Source organism: Juglans microcarpa x Juglans regia, chromosome 1D, assembly GCF_004785595.1.
Source record: "Juglans microcarpa x Juglans regia isolate MS1-56 chromosome 1D, Jm3101_v1.0, whole genome shotgun sequence".
NCBI classification, from domain to species: Eukaryota; Viridiplantae; Streptophyta; class Magnoliopsida; order Fagales; family Juglandaceae; genus Juglans; species Juglans microcarpa x Juglans regia.
The window spans coordinates 43,116,465-43,129,191 of record NC_054594.1 but is presented as its reverse complement, the minus strand read 5'-3'; the positions used below and the strand labels follow the sequence as shown (position 1 = coordinate 43,129,191).

At 35.5% G+C, this 12,727-nt stretch overlaps 1 long non-coding RNA gene across 1 annotated transcript; it reads left to right on the top strand.

The window, feature by feature from the left end:
* The first annotated feature begins 6,148 nt into the window (after window positions 1-6,148).
* Window positions 6,149-7,230, top strand: LOC121262206. Its single transcript, XR_005940057.1, has 2 exons — window positions 6,149-6,347; window positions 7,161-7,230. It is a non-coding gene; the product is annotated as an uncharacterized LOC121262206 (long non-coding RNA).
* The last annotated feature ends 5,497 nt before the right edge of the window (window positions 7,231-12,727 follow it).

Sequence of the window (12,727 nt, the reverse complement as noted above, 5' to 3'; positions counted from 1 at the left end):
AAAAAAAAAAAAGTGGATGAGAGGCATCCACGTAGTATGCGCATTGTGTGCACCACTACAGTGGATGCTCTCTAGCACTACTCGATCGGCTGATGGCTGGAAAAAATTTTATTGCAGCCTACTATGTGCTGCAGCCGCAGCACACCATATGTTGAGTTTAAAAAAAAAAAATCTCACATGAAGTGTGCGGAGAGAGTGCGGCTGATGAGCAGAATATCTCTTTTTTTATTTCCTTCTGCTTCTCTTCTTTCCATTATTATCCCTCTGTTGTCAGGTGATGGATGTTTTCTCCATCGAGTGCAGTGATATTATCCAAGAATTTGAGACTATATGCAAATCCCTTTCTCTCCTGAGTTCTCTCTCTCTCTCCACCACACGGCCCTTGTCGCTGTCAGCAGCCACGGAGCACAGCAGCCCCAAACGACGTCATGCGTCGCCTCCAGCTACCAAATGCAACCCCTTCATCCCATAGCGCTCTCACTCCCTCGATTTCTCTCATTTTCACTCTCGGTAGCCACTAGTGACATCGTGTGTCACCTCCAACCACCAACTTAGCCCACCCACAGTAGCAGCATCGCCAGACGCAACCCCCAAAACCATCAAAGCCGTGAGACCCAGCCCCAACGCCTCTCTCTCCCTCTGTTTCTCTCAACTCGGTCACAACCTCGGCGATTTCTAGCGCCACCATCACCCGCGCTGGCTCATGGCAGTAAGCTCCTTTTTGTAGATCTCTCTCTGACAGCCTCGCCCTCTCCATATCTCACTCTTTGTTTCTCTCTTCCTCTCTCTCAGTTCTTAGAAACGTCACACGCCTCCGTATTGTAGTAACGGCTCCATCGTACCAAGCCACATAGGCTCCCTTTCGCCTTGACCCAGCCCCCTGTTCAACCCTTTTTTCCTTTCTCTCCATGCACGGCTAAAACATTGGACAACAAGTGGTGTTCTCTAATATGTTTATGTTCTTATATTCAAATTAACAGATGGTTATTGCTTTTTGCAAGAGATTTGGACTGTTTGGTTTGGAGTTTATGCTGCTTTGAGGTTGTATGTCGTGGTAGATATTCTTCTGGATATGAAAAAAAAATGTTTTTTAATTTTTTTTTGTTAGACTAAAAGAAGTTGCTATGTTATTTTTCTTTTATATATTTTGTTGGATTTGTATATTTTGAGAAGTTGCTATGTTTTTTTCTTTTATATAGTTGGATTTGTATATTTTGAGAAGTTGCTATGTTTTTTTCTTTTATATATTTTGTTGGATTTGTATATTTTGTTAAACATGCTTCCATCTAAATGATTCTATTGTTATATCACATCCAGGAAATCCTGTTTCACAAGATGGGTTAGTTTGATAGACTCTATTAGTTCTTTTTATTTCACAACCCAAAGTTCTTTATCATGACCTACAAGAAAAAAATGGTGTTCTCTAATATGTTTATGTTCTTATTTTTCAAATTAACAGATGGTTATTGTTTTTTGTAGGAGATTTGGACTGTTTGGTTTGAAGTTTATGCTGCTTTGAGGTTGTATGTCGTGGTAGATATTCTTTTGGGTATGAAGAAAAAACATGTTTTTTAATTTTTTTTTTTTTTGGATTAAAAGAAGTTGCTATGTTATTTTTCTTTTATATATTTTGTTGGATTTGTATATTTTGTTAAAGATGCTTCCATCTAAAGCGTGTTTTCCAACTTCAAATCTCTATGGCATATTTGTTGCAAAATAAAGATAAAAAAAAAAAGAAAGTATATTCAAACTGTACTTTTAATGGTAGAGAAAGTATAAAAGAAAAAGTAAAGTGACAAAAGATAGTTTTTAAAAGTGAAAATGGATGCTATCATGGAATGGCAATAATGGATGCTAGAGATCAGTTGTTGAAAGAGATTGAAAGAGAAATATATATATATATATATTTTAATAACAAAGAGAGATTATTGGAGTGGAAAAGAGATAGTGACTTTTTACTTCATCTTCGCTCATGTGTATTTTTTTTTGAAAACAATGGATGCCTTTCGGTGTTTTCTTGTTGAAAAAAGCTAGATGCAGGCGAGTTTGCGCACACCCTTGAGCACAAAGAAGATCTGGCGTGGTTAGCTAGAAATTGATATGGTGCGTTTACATAAGATGTGTTAAATTGAAACGGTGTGTTTCAGTTGAGAGACCTAAATGAAGAGTCAAAATTTGAAAATAAAATGTGTACAAACGGGTTCTTTTTGTCGTCGAAATCTTCAAGGTTTCATGAGGTGATTTTGGAGAAGCTAAAGTAAAACTCGCACCCTCATGAATGTCCTCCAGTTGTTCATGGTCGTTGTTGGGGTTATGTTGCACAGGATCATCCTCCACCACATCGAGAGCTCGCTTTTGAACCGGCATTATTTTCGAAGTAAAACCCAGAGAATCTTGAAAAGGTCTGTATATGCTTATGGGATGGATAGTTACTTTGGTTAGAGAAAAATAAAGGGGGAAAAAGAAAGATGAAGGTGGCGCAGTGTGGTTCTGGCGGACTTAACCTTCAGAAAAGCATTAAAATAGTATCTGAGATAGGACGCATGATGTACATCACAACTTAATGCTAGTATTATTATTTTCTTTAATGGGTGTAGAAGGTGGGGCCCATTGGAAAATTAGTATTAAAATCACGTGACGTACATGTGAAGAAACAAGTAGCTCAAGGAAGACGCCACGTTAGCTTCGTGTGCAAATTCATTCGTTAAAGTGCTTATACGTAGCGGTGCTCTTTTTGTTTGAAAAAATCTTGGGATTTGCTGTACTAAACTGTATATTAATATTAAATATAAAATATTTTTTTATTTATTTTTATAATAAAAAAAATTATGTGAATGTTAGTACGCGGTTTAGTACGCCAAATCGCTTATACCTAACAAATTCCTGTTTATTTGCATATAACGGTGGATGACTTTTACTTTTTCTTTTTTCCTTCTATTAATAGAAGTTGTTCTGTTTTTTTTTTGGGTTTGGTTTTTGGTTTTTTTGTTTTTAAACTTGTTGGTTTGGTTTTTGCGGGGAATCTGCTTTGTTTTGCTTGAAATATGCTGCTTTGAGGATTGTATTTGTCTAATTTACTTATTTTTTTGTATTAATCAATTGGGTTTCTTGGTTTGGTTTGTATTTTTTATTATTATGATGTTTGATGTGTCTTGATCTACTGAGTCTTACTTTTTTTTGATTGTTTGATGTGATTATTTTGATTGTCGGATTTCTGAAAAAAATAGATGCTTTATATCTTTTTTGTTGCATTAATAGAAGTTGTTGTGTTTTTTTTATTGGATTTGTATATTTTATTATTGATTTGGCTTCTGTCCTGTTTGTTATTAGGTTTTGGTTTGAAGCTTCTTGGAAAAAAAGATGGCTTTTACTTTTTTATTTTACGATTAAACTTTTTTGTTGCATTGATAGAAGTTGCTGTTTTTTATTTTAAAAATTATAGGTATCTTTGTTTTTTATATTTTGTTGGGTTGGGATATTTTGTTATTGATTCTGTTTCTTGGTTCCATTTGTCTTTTATATTATTGGGCTTTCATGTGTAGTTTTTTTTTTAAATGAGTAAACCGATTTATGCTATTTGGATTAATGAGTTTGTGATTTTTATTTATCTTTTAAAAATGTTTAAGGGGTTTAAAAAAGTGTTTGAAAAAAAAAATACTAAACTGATTTATATTGTTTGGATTAATGAGTTTTTTATTTTTATTTCTGTGCATTTTCTATTGTTGGGCTCTCATGTGCAGCTTTTTTAAAATGAGTGAACTAATTTATGCTATTTGGATTAATGAGTTTGTATTAATGAGTTGGAATTAATGAAACATCACGGATTTATGCCCGTAGTACAGTGTATCGGTGGCCCTAGTATTTTTTTTTTTTTATGATAACGGGCCGCAATTCATTCATAATAGAGGACATATAATTATGACTTAAAAAAGTCAGTTACAGACGAGAAAAACTCTCCAACACACTTTCGTGACTGACAAGGTCTAGTCTAGACAGCAGATCTCTAAAGACATAAATCTAAGAGATCTGTCGTGCACAGCTCTGTCTCAGACAGAGTTAACAGTAACCAGGTGACAAAATCTATACCCCGACTAAGCGGACTAGGTTACAGCAACCCCATACACCGCCTAAGCGGAGAGGAGAGATCACACCGTTCGGACCGAGGTCTGAAGGGACATATTTTAGATTTTTATTTTACTAAAAAGTAAATGTAGGACACGAAATAAATACAATAAAACACAATAAAAGTAGGAATGAATAGTGCTCTAATGAGGCTGCTGTGGTGCATGCAGTACACACGCCGCTCTGGGAGGAGACTAAAGGTCGATCTTGGAGACTCCGGACTCACAGACCCCGTAGGCGCCGCGTGTGATGTTGGCAGAGGGCCTCCCGGTGGTGCGTGAGAGCCACTTGCCGAACGTCTCCGAGAATTTTTGGCCGCACGTGTGAGCGACTCGTCACTCTAATTGGCGCTGCATTCGATGGTCTTGAAGATCGGCGGCTGGACATCACCATGGAGGGGCACGTGCTGGTCTATGATCATCGGAAAATCCAAATCTGCGACTTTTCCTTATTTAGCCTGCAAACACACAAAACATAAAAATGGAGCACTATACAGAGGAGAAGGGAGTGGGGAGAGAAGGAGGGAGGGGGAAGGGAGCCGAAGCTCCCACCCCCTCTAGTCAGATTTATAGTGGAAAGGTTTGAGAGAATTTTGATTCGTGGAAAGGTTTCGGTGGTGATATATGTATCAGCCTTGGCCCCAACATTGTTATTACTTATTTTAACCGTATGTGATAATATATAAGGATAATGTTAGGGCCACCGAGAAATGTGACCCATTATATCAATGGTGCAAATTGCACTTATCTTCTTCTTTTTTAAAATGTCTTTTAAATCCCTTTAAAATTTAAAAAGAATCACAAATTCATTAAAAAATATTTTTTTAACCATTAAAAAAGAATATGGATCATTGAGGCACCATTCTCGATAGGTAAGCATTTTCCAATATATATATAAATTGTCAAACTGGTGTTTACATTTACGTAAAATGCATTTTTTAAACATGAAAAAATCTAAAAAAAAATTCCAATTCCACAACTATCCTCCCCACCATACCCCCCCTCTCTCTCTCTCTCTCTCTCATCCTGAGCAAATATGATGGTGTACTAAAAAAAGGTGCAAAAATCTCGTTTAAAAAAAAAAGATGAAAAAGGTGAAAAAATTAATGGGTAGGGTAGGCCCAGTACAACGTGAAGGAGTAGGGGTAGGCAATGCCCCCCCTCTCGCCCAGGCGGGGCGAGGTATCTGTCCTGCTGATGAGGGGGGTGGGTGGCTCCACCCACATCTGCGGCCCTTAGCGTAGGTGGGGGATGGGGGGGCCACCCCCACCCCTACCCGCACCCTATATATATAAAATTATATATAAAAAAACCATAGACAAACAACGTCTTTTTGTGTATGATTGTTGTTTTTTTTTTAAAAAAAAAGCCTAGACCAAATGGCGTCATTTTGTCTATAATGACAAAACGACGTCGTTTGGTCTGGGGTGTTAAGTCCCCCTGGCCCCTCCCGCGACTCCCCTCCCCTTTTCGACTCGCACTTCTCTGTCTCTCAATTCTCTCTTCATCGTTCTCTGTCACTATTTCTGCTGATCCCCGTCGCTCTGTGTCTATCTTAGTCGTCGTTGCTGTTGTCTGCATCATTGTCAGTGAAGGTAAGCCCCAAATATGAAAGCCCTTTTAGTTTATTATTATTATTATTATTATTTTGAGTTATGGACATTGGAGGAAGGTTGGAATTAAATAGAGATGGAGGATGAGATTTGTGAACTGTGCGCTGTGGAGAATCGAGATTTGATTGTGCATGTGTTTGATGTTGTGATTTTGTGTGTATTTTGATTTTAATCCGAACCCTAAATTAATTGAAACTCTTAAATTAATTTAGTGTTTTTGATTGGAACCATAAATTATTTTAGAGTCTCAAAGATTTAAAGCCCTAAGATACTTAAAGGTTTCGGATTGGAACTCTAAACTAATTTAGGATTTCAAACCTTTTGCTTTCTACTGTTGTTTCTTTCCGACTGTGTGTGTTGGTTTTGGTTAGAACTTTTTGTTTTATTGCTATCTCTGGCTGAAATCGGCGTTTCTCGGCGTGGTTGATTCGGTGGTTTTTATGCTGGATGATTTGAATTTGATGATGCGATATGGCTTTGTTGGTGGGTAGTTGATTAGTTGCTCTTGTTTGGGAGAGGGTGATTTTGATAAGTTTAATGAAGCTTTTTCGCATTTGAATTGGTCTTTAGCCGGATCTGCGAGTTCCACTTCAATAAGTGCAATAGAGAACGTGTAATTTTCTTTTTGGATCAATCATTTTCATAGCTTGGTTGTCAATTTACTGGATGCGATCGTCGTTGGTTAGCCTCAACTTGGTTTAGTAATTATTGTTTGTATTATTTTATACGGCACTTCTCATCCATAGACTTTGACTCAAAAACACGGATTGAAATCCTGAGAGACAAATTTGCAAGTTTATATGGAACTTCCTTATCATTCATTTTCTTTTACAGTCTGTTTCGGAACGCGAGGGCGCTTCTTTGTGAGAGAACCCATCCATAGATTTTTATCAATCGTTTTTCCTAACTAATGGTATTGTACTATTGGTTTCCGCAATTGTTTTATATCCTTTTGAACTGGTCGGATTTGGTATGTGGTTTTTATAGAGAAATATTGATAGTTGCAGTCGTGAGTGTGTAAACGTCATTCAATCATTTTAAAAGAAGTGAATAAATACAGGATCCATATAAAAAAATTAATTTTTAAAAAAAAAATTTCATTCTTTTTTAAAACAACTGTACGGCACTTGTACACTATACCACTGTATGTAACATTACTCTTTTTCATGTATCTCTCATCATTTGATTAGTTGGGTCCATTTTTACTCTCTTTGTGCTTGTGTTTAGCTTGCCATTGTTAACTTAATTGTAATTCTCTTGGTTTCGATTTCAAATGTTTTCAATCATGCTGCGTGACTAAGATCTTTTGAATTATAGATAAAGTTGACATTCTTCATTTTTAAGACAGAAGCAGTAGCTTAATTAACTCTTGCATACTATGTTTGTACGCTCTAACAATTTAGCTAATGGTTATATGGTTGCACAGGTCCGTTGTTCAATCTATGCGATTCTTCCCTGCTAAATCTAAAGGGATTCGCACCTCATTATTGTCTATGCATAGGATTGTTGATGTTAGTGGCATATTTTTGTTTTAATTTTAGATTTGTTACTTGTTTTGGAGAGTGTCGTCCTCTACTCTCTCAGATTTTAGTAATAGCCGTCTTATCCCTTCCGGGCTTACCCCAACAACTAACCCTACACCCTGCACTAACCCTACGGACCCTAGGACTAAACCCACACAAAGCAATAAACTTGTTTTTATAGTTTGATCTCGCTTTACCAAATTAGAGGGTGATGACCCCAATAACTCACAAACAAAGTGTAACCATTGTGGTAAACTTTATGGATGTCACTATAGGAAACATAGTACATCACAGTTAAAGGTACACTTAGAAGAATACTGTAAGAAGAGTCCAATATTGAGATCCTTAAAAGAGAATACTCAATCTAGACTAAAGATTGGACTAAAAAAATTGCAGTAGTGGAGATTCTACGTTGAAGGAGTATCAAAGAAAGTTAGCTCGTATGATTATTATGGACGAGCTACATTTTTTGTTTGTGGATGGGAGAGGGTAGGGGTGTAACCGGTCCGGTCCGGTCTGGTTTTGGACAAAATCTAGGATCGAACCGGTATGTACCGGTTTTTCATTTTTCAAAACCGATTACGCCCCGGTTACCCTCCTAAACCGGTACATCCGGTTTTACCGGTTTCCGATCCGGTCCGATTTTTCGATTTTTTTTAAATGTAAAAAATATATAATAAAATGTTACTTCTTATGATAAAATATTATTAATAATTTAATATATATATATTATGTTTAAAGCATATGATCAATTAAATTTTCATCTTTAAGATTAAACTTTTATTTTTTAAATTATAATAACATTATCTTATATATAATTATATTAATAACATATGATCAAACAAATTACAAATGTTCATATTTAAGATTAACATTTTATGTTATAATTTATAAGTTATAATATGAAATTATTTCATATATGATATATAATTATATATTATATATAAAACTTATATATATAAATATTTTGTATAATATATAAAATTAATTTATATATATATTTTTTCCAACCGGTCCGGTTCCGGCCGGTTTTCATAATATAGGAACCGGTTCCGGACCGAACCGGTTCAAAACCAGACCAACCGGTACGGTTCGGTTCAGTCCGGTCTGGTTTCTCGATTTAAATTTACACCCCTAGGAGAGGGTTCGAAGAATATTCCAGTTACTTGGAACCTAGGTTTAATATTCATTCTCGTCATACTGTGGCAAACGATATTAAAAAACATTACCAAATGGAGAAGAAGTTGTTGAGGGGGCCAATTGGCGGGTCAAGTTGTTTGCCTCACTATCAATACTTGGACATCCGTCCAAAATTTTAATTACATGTCTTTAACTGTGCATTTCATTGATTATGATTGTACACTACATAAGAGAATTATGAAATTTTGTCAAATTTTCAATCACAAGGGTGAGACAATTGGGAAGGTCTTGAAGATCGTAATAAAAGAGTGGGAGTTGGCAAGCGTTTTGACAGTTACAGTTGATAATGCATCGTCTAATAGTTAAGAAAGTGTTTTCTTAATGAGTTTTTGTTTTTTTATTATTTTAAAAAAATGATTTAGAAATGCATAAAAAAATCGTACAAAATAATAATAATAAAAAAAAGGGTGTATTTTACACTTATCGGTAGTAACTTACTGTCGGGACACCTATCGGTCGCTCTAGCACTTTCCTTTCCAATAAGTAATCAAAGAGGGTCCCATACTCAATTTCAATTTCAAGAAATGACAGTCCATGAATTTAGTAGCAACAATTTACGGGACCCTGACTGCTGTAATGTTTGGTGGTTGGACCATTGCTGGGTGATAGATGGGTCATGGGTGAGTGTTAGGTGCGCTTACAATTAATACATGCAATTCATGCGGTCCCTTTTTGGTTCCTCCCATCACTTTCCGTATACATCAATGCGAACGTGATTCTCATTTGATATTTGAAGCTTGGTTGGTAGAGATGCCATGGAAATTGTGAAGAATTGAAGATGTGAAATTCAGATATGATATTCAGCCCTGTCTCTTCCCCTTTAGTTTGGTGGTTTTTACTTTGACAAGTGGATATATCCATTACTTTGTTGGTCAACATTTTGAGTATTAATAACAAAAAAAAATTATATTTGTAAATGGGTGTAAAGAACATATATTTCTCGCGGTTTTTCATATAATAATATTTGATTTACAACATAAATTTAAAAATCTCAATCTTACAAATCAAATCTTATTTCATAAATACTATGCATGATGTGTATATTTTCTACACCAACTTGCAAATAAAATAATTTTTACTAAGATGTTGTACTTAATTAATGGGGAGAAGGTATATTTTTACGCTTTTTGTTAATGTCGTATTTTGTACGACTTTGAGCCTAGTTCCAACAATATTGGTCTTGGATCTTTCACCTGCACACTTAAGAAAACACAGAGAGTGTGAGGCTTTGGTGGAGGCCGGAGAGTCTCTGATGCTTAAGTCAGTATATCTCTTTTATAGTTTGTGAGTGAGTTTAGTGGAATCAGAAAGAATTCTTTGTATATGGAGATTGGCTTTTATATTAGGTTTCTGGGTGGAGACAGTTCATACCTGGCCTCAGGGAGTTTATGTCACTTCAACTGTACACTTAATCAGAATTTTTTAATGTGGCATGGCTCCTGGGGCAGTATCATTAATGCAGCATAGAGTTCAGGGAGTAGTGCTATTAATGCGGTGTGACTCCCTACTCACTTTACCCTGCGAACATTCCTTGTTAAGCACTTTCATGTCTGCTGTCAAGAGATCGAGGGTTCTCTGTATCTCCAGTCCACCTACTTGCATAGGTTTCCAAGGGGTGGGTGTCATCATGGGGGTGTCAGGGCGGCGAGTCTCATTTGCCCCTACCGTTCGCTTTTTCCACGCATGAGTTGCTCCATGGCAGGTTTTGCTCATATACTGAGTATCCAGTAAAGACCCACTGACTCTTTTTAGAGTAGGGTCTTTGGGCTTGACCGGGCTCTCTGACTCACTCTCCTAGAGATTCTCATGGGCTTGCCATACGGGCCAACAAGGGGGAAACTCCCTTACAGTTATCCCGCTAGTTCTTATCGGACTAGTCCAATGAGAATTCATTTTTGCCTTCGTCTTTGTACTATTATTATTATTTTCCCGTAGTTGCTACCGTTGAGATCCTCTTCCTTAGAAATGGACAATTATTACTCTCCCCAGCTCTGCTATGTGTCAGGTTTTGGACTCTAGGTTATGCTCGTATGGTTTTTTCGTCATTTAACGATGTCAGGCGACGGTTCCTCTCCTGAGTTTATTGGCACATTTTCTTACGGTTGGATTTTGCACTTGATTGTGTCCTTCCAGCTCCTTCAGCATTGATGGTGTCAGTGGCTCATTCTCTCCATGTCATATCGTACAGTACAAGTCTGAGGCTTCATGCACGTCTTGATGGCCTCGTGGGGCACGTGCGTTCCCATGACTTTGGGATGCTAACCATTGATGGGGTCTATTTAAATCCCCATTCGTCGTTGGAACTCATTTTGCTCTCTCCTCATTTCTCAGAGTTTTTTACGCTTCATTGATTTCTCTTCAAATTTCTCTCTACGTGTATTTTGCCTCCCCTTCTTCTGTCTGTCCATTCACATGGCTCCAAATAATCCTTCATGCCTTGCTCCTAACAACCCTAAGTCTACTAAGCCTTCTGGTCCTTCGAGGGCTCCTAGGTGCCTAGATCCTTTTGAGGTTTGTGCTGAGTCACAAAGATTGGATTGGTTCTCGTGGTAGTTGGTGGTGACTCCCGGTGAGTTGGAGTCGCTAAAGTCAAACTACAAGATATTATAAGAGTTATAGTATAAATTATAATATTTGTATAAATTTATAATAGTATGGATAATTAAATAATTTATGCTTATTTATAATAGTATGTTAAGTCTGTATCTTTCTCAATTATGGATGTATGGATAATTAAATTATTTATACTTATTGCTTCATATACAAAATGTAAAAAGTTGTATATGGCTCATTATGCGTTAACGTAGAACTATCATAATACATTGATATACTCTAAGTTAATAACAAAATAACAATTAACATCATCAATATAATTATAACTAAACTAAATCACTATAACTATAATTATAACTAAATCACTATAAGTCTATATATAGTATTAATATCACTATGACTAATGACTATATCACTATGAGTCTATAACCATATATTATTTTATAGTATTAATATCACTATTAGTATAGTATATAGTATTAGTATTGGTATAGTCTATACTTATTTAGTATTAAAATATATATTAATTTTGATAAATACATTTCTATACATTTTTATTAGAGAAATTTTTGTAAAATACATAAGTTGCTACTTGCAAGTGAGTATAAAGCAATACAAATATTAATGTAATTAACTAATGTATGATACGGATATCAATTAACTAACCTATCACCAATTCAACATCAACTATTTATTAACGTCTACATCTATGATCAAATTAAAGTTACTAGATAATTTTTTTTTGTAAAATATCTACGTTGGAATTAAAAAATAATGTATGGACTTATGGATAATTCAATTATTTATGAAGTTCATATACAAAATGTAAAAAGTTTAATATAGTTCATTAATACATTGACATACTCTAAGTTAGTAATAAATTAACAATTAATATCATCAATATAATCTTAATTAATTATTTTTTAAAATAGTTAATTAAATAATCCACACTAAATAGTTTACTTAATTTTAATTTTACTAATTTAAATATATATATTTTTTAATATATGTGCCAAAAAGATAAAAGAATTTAAAATCACATATTATTCATTACAAAAATGGCACCGTTTAGGTCCAGTGGGAAGCAAATTTAAAATTGGGTTGCGTGAAACATTGTTGTTTCACGGCCTCTTGAAATGGCGCCATTTAAGGTTATTTTAACCTCAAACGGTGCCATTTCAACCTATTTCGTTCTCAAGGTGGGGTTGTCTCTTTTTCGTTCTTAAGGTGGGGTTGTCTCTTTTTGAGCTTAGGTTCGTACTTTATTGGTGCAATAGGCTTCAGTCTATTATAATTAGCAAATTGTTCTGTTTGCAGCTTGGAATTAACACTTCAAATGTTATGCATTTTTAATGTTTGGGAAGTTCACATAACTGAATGTTCTTTAGGTTCATTGTTCTTGCACAAAACTCACAGCAATGGTTTTGATATATATCAAAACTGTCTTTAGGATAATTTTACCTATATTGTGTAAATTCCAATATTTTCTTAAGTATTAAATATTTCTTTTTCTTAAGTATTGTAAGAAGGTTTTTAGGTGCCAAGTAGTGGCTGCCTAAACTGACTGCCTTCTGTGAATTTTATCCCCTTCCAATTACTTTTTTTGTCGCCAAGGTGCCACCCCCAGCATTTGATTGTTGGTTGTTTATTTTTTTATATTGAGTCTTCTACAAATGATGTGGAAGAGCCAGCACAAAGTCTAGATATGCCTCCACCC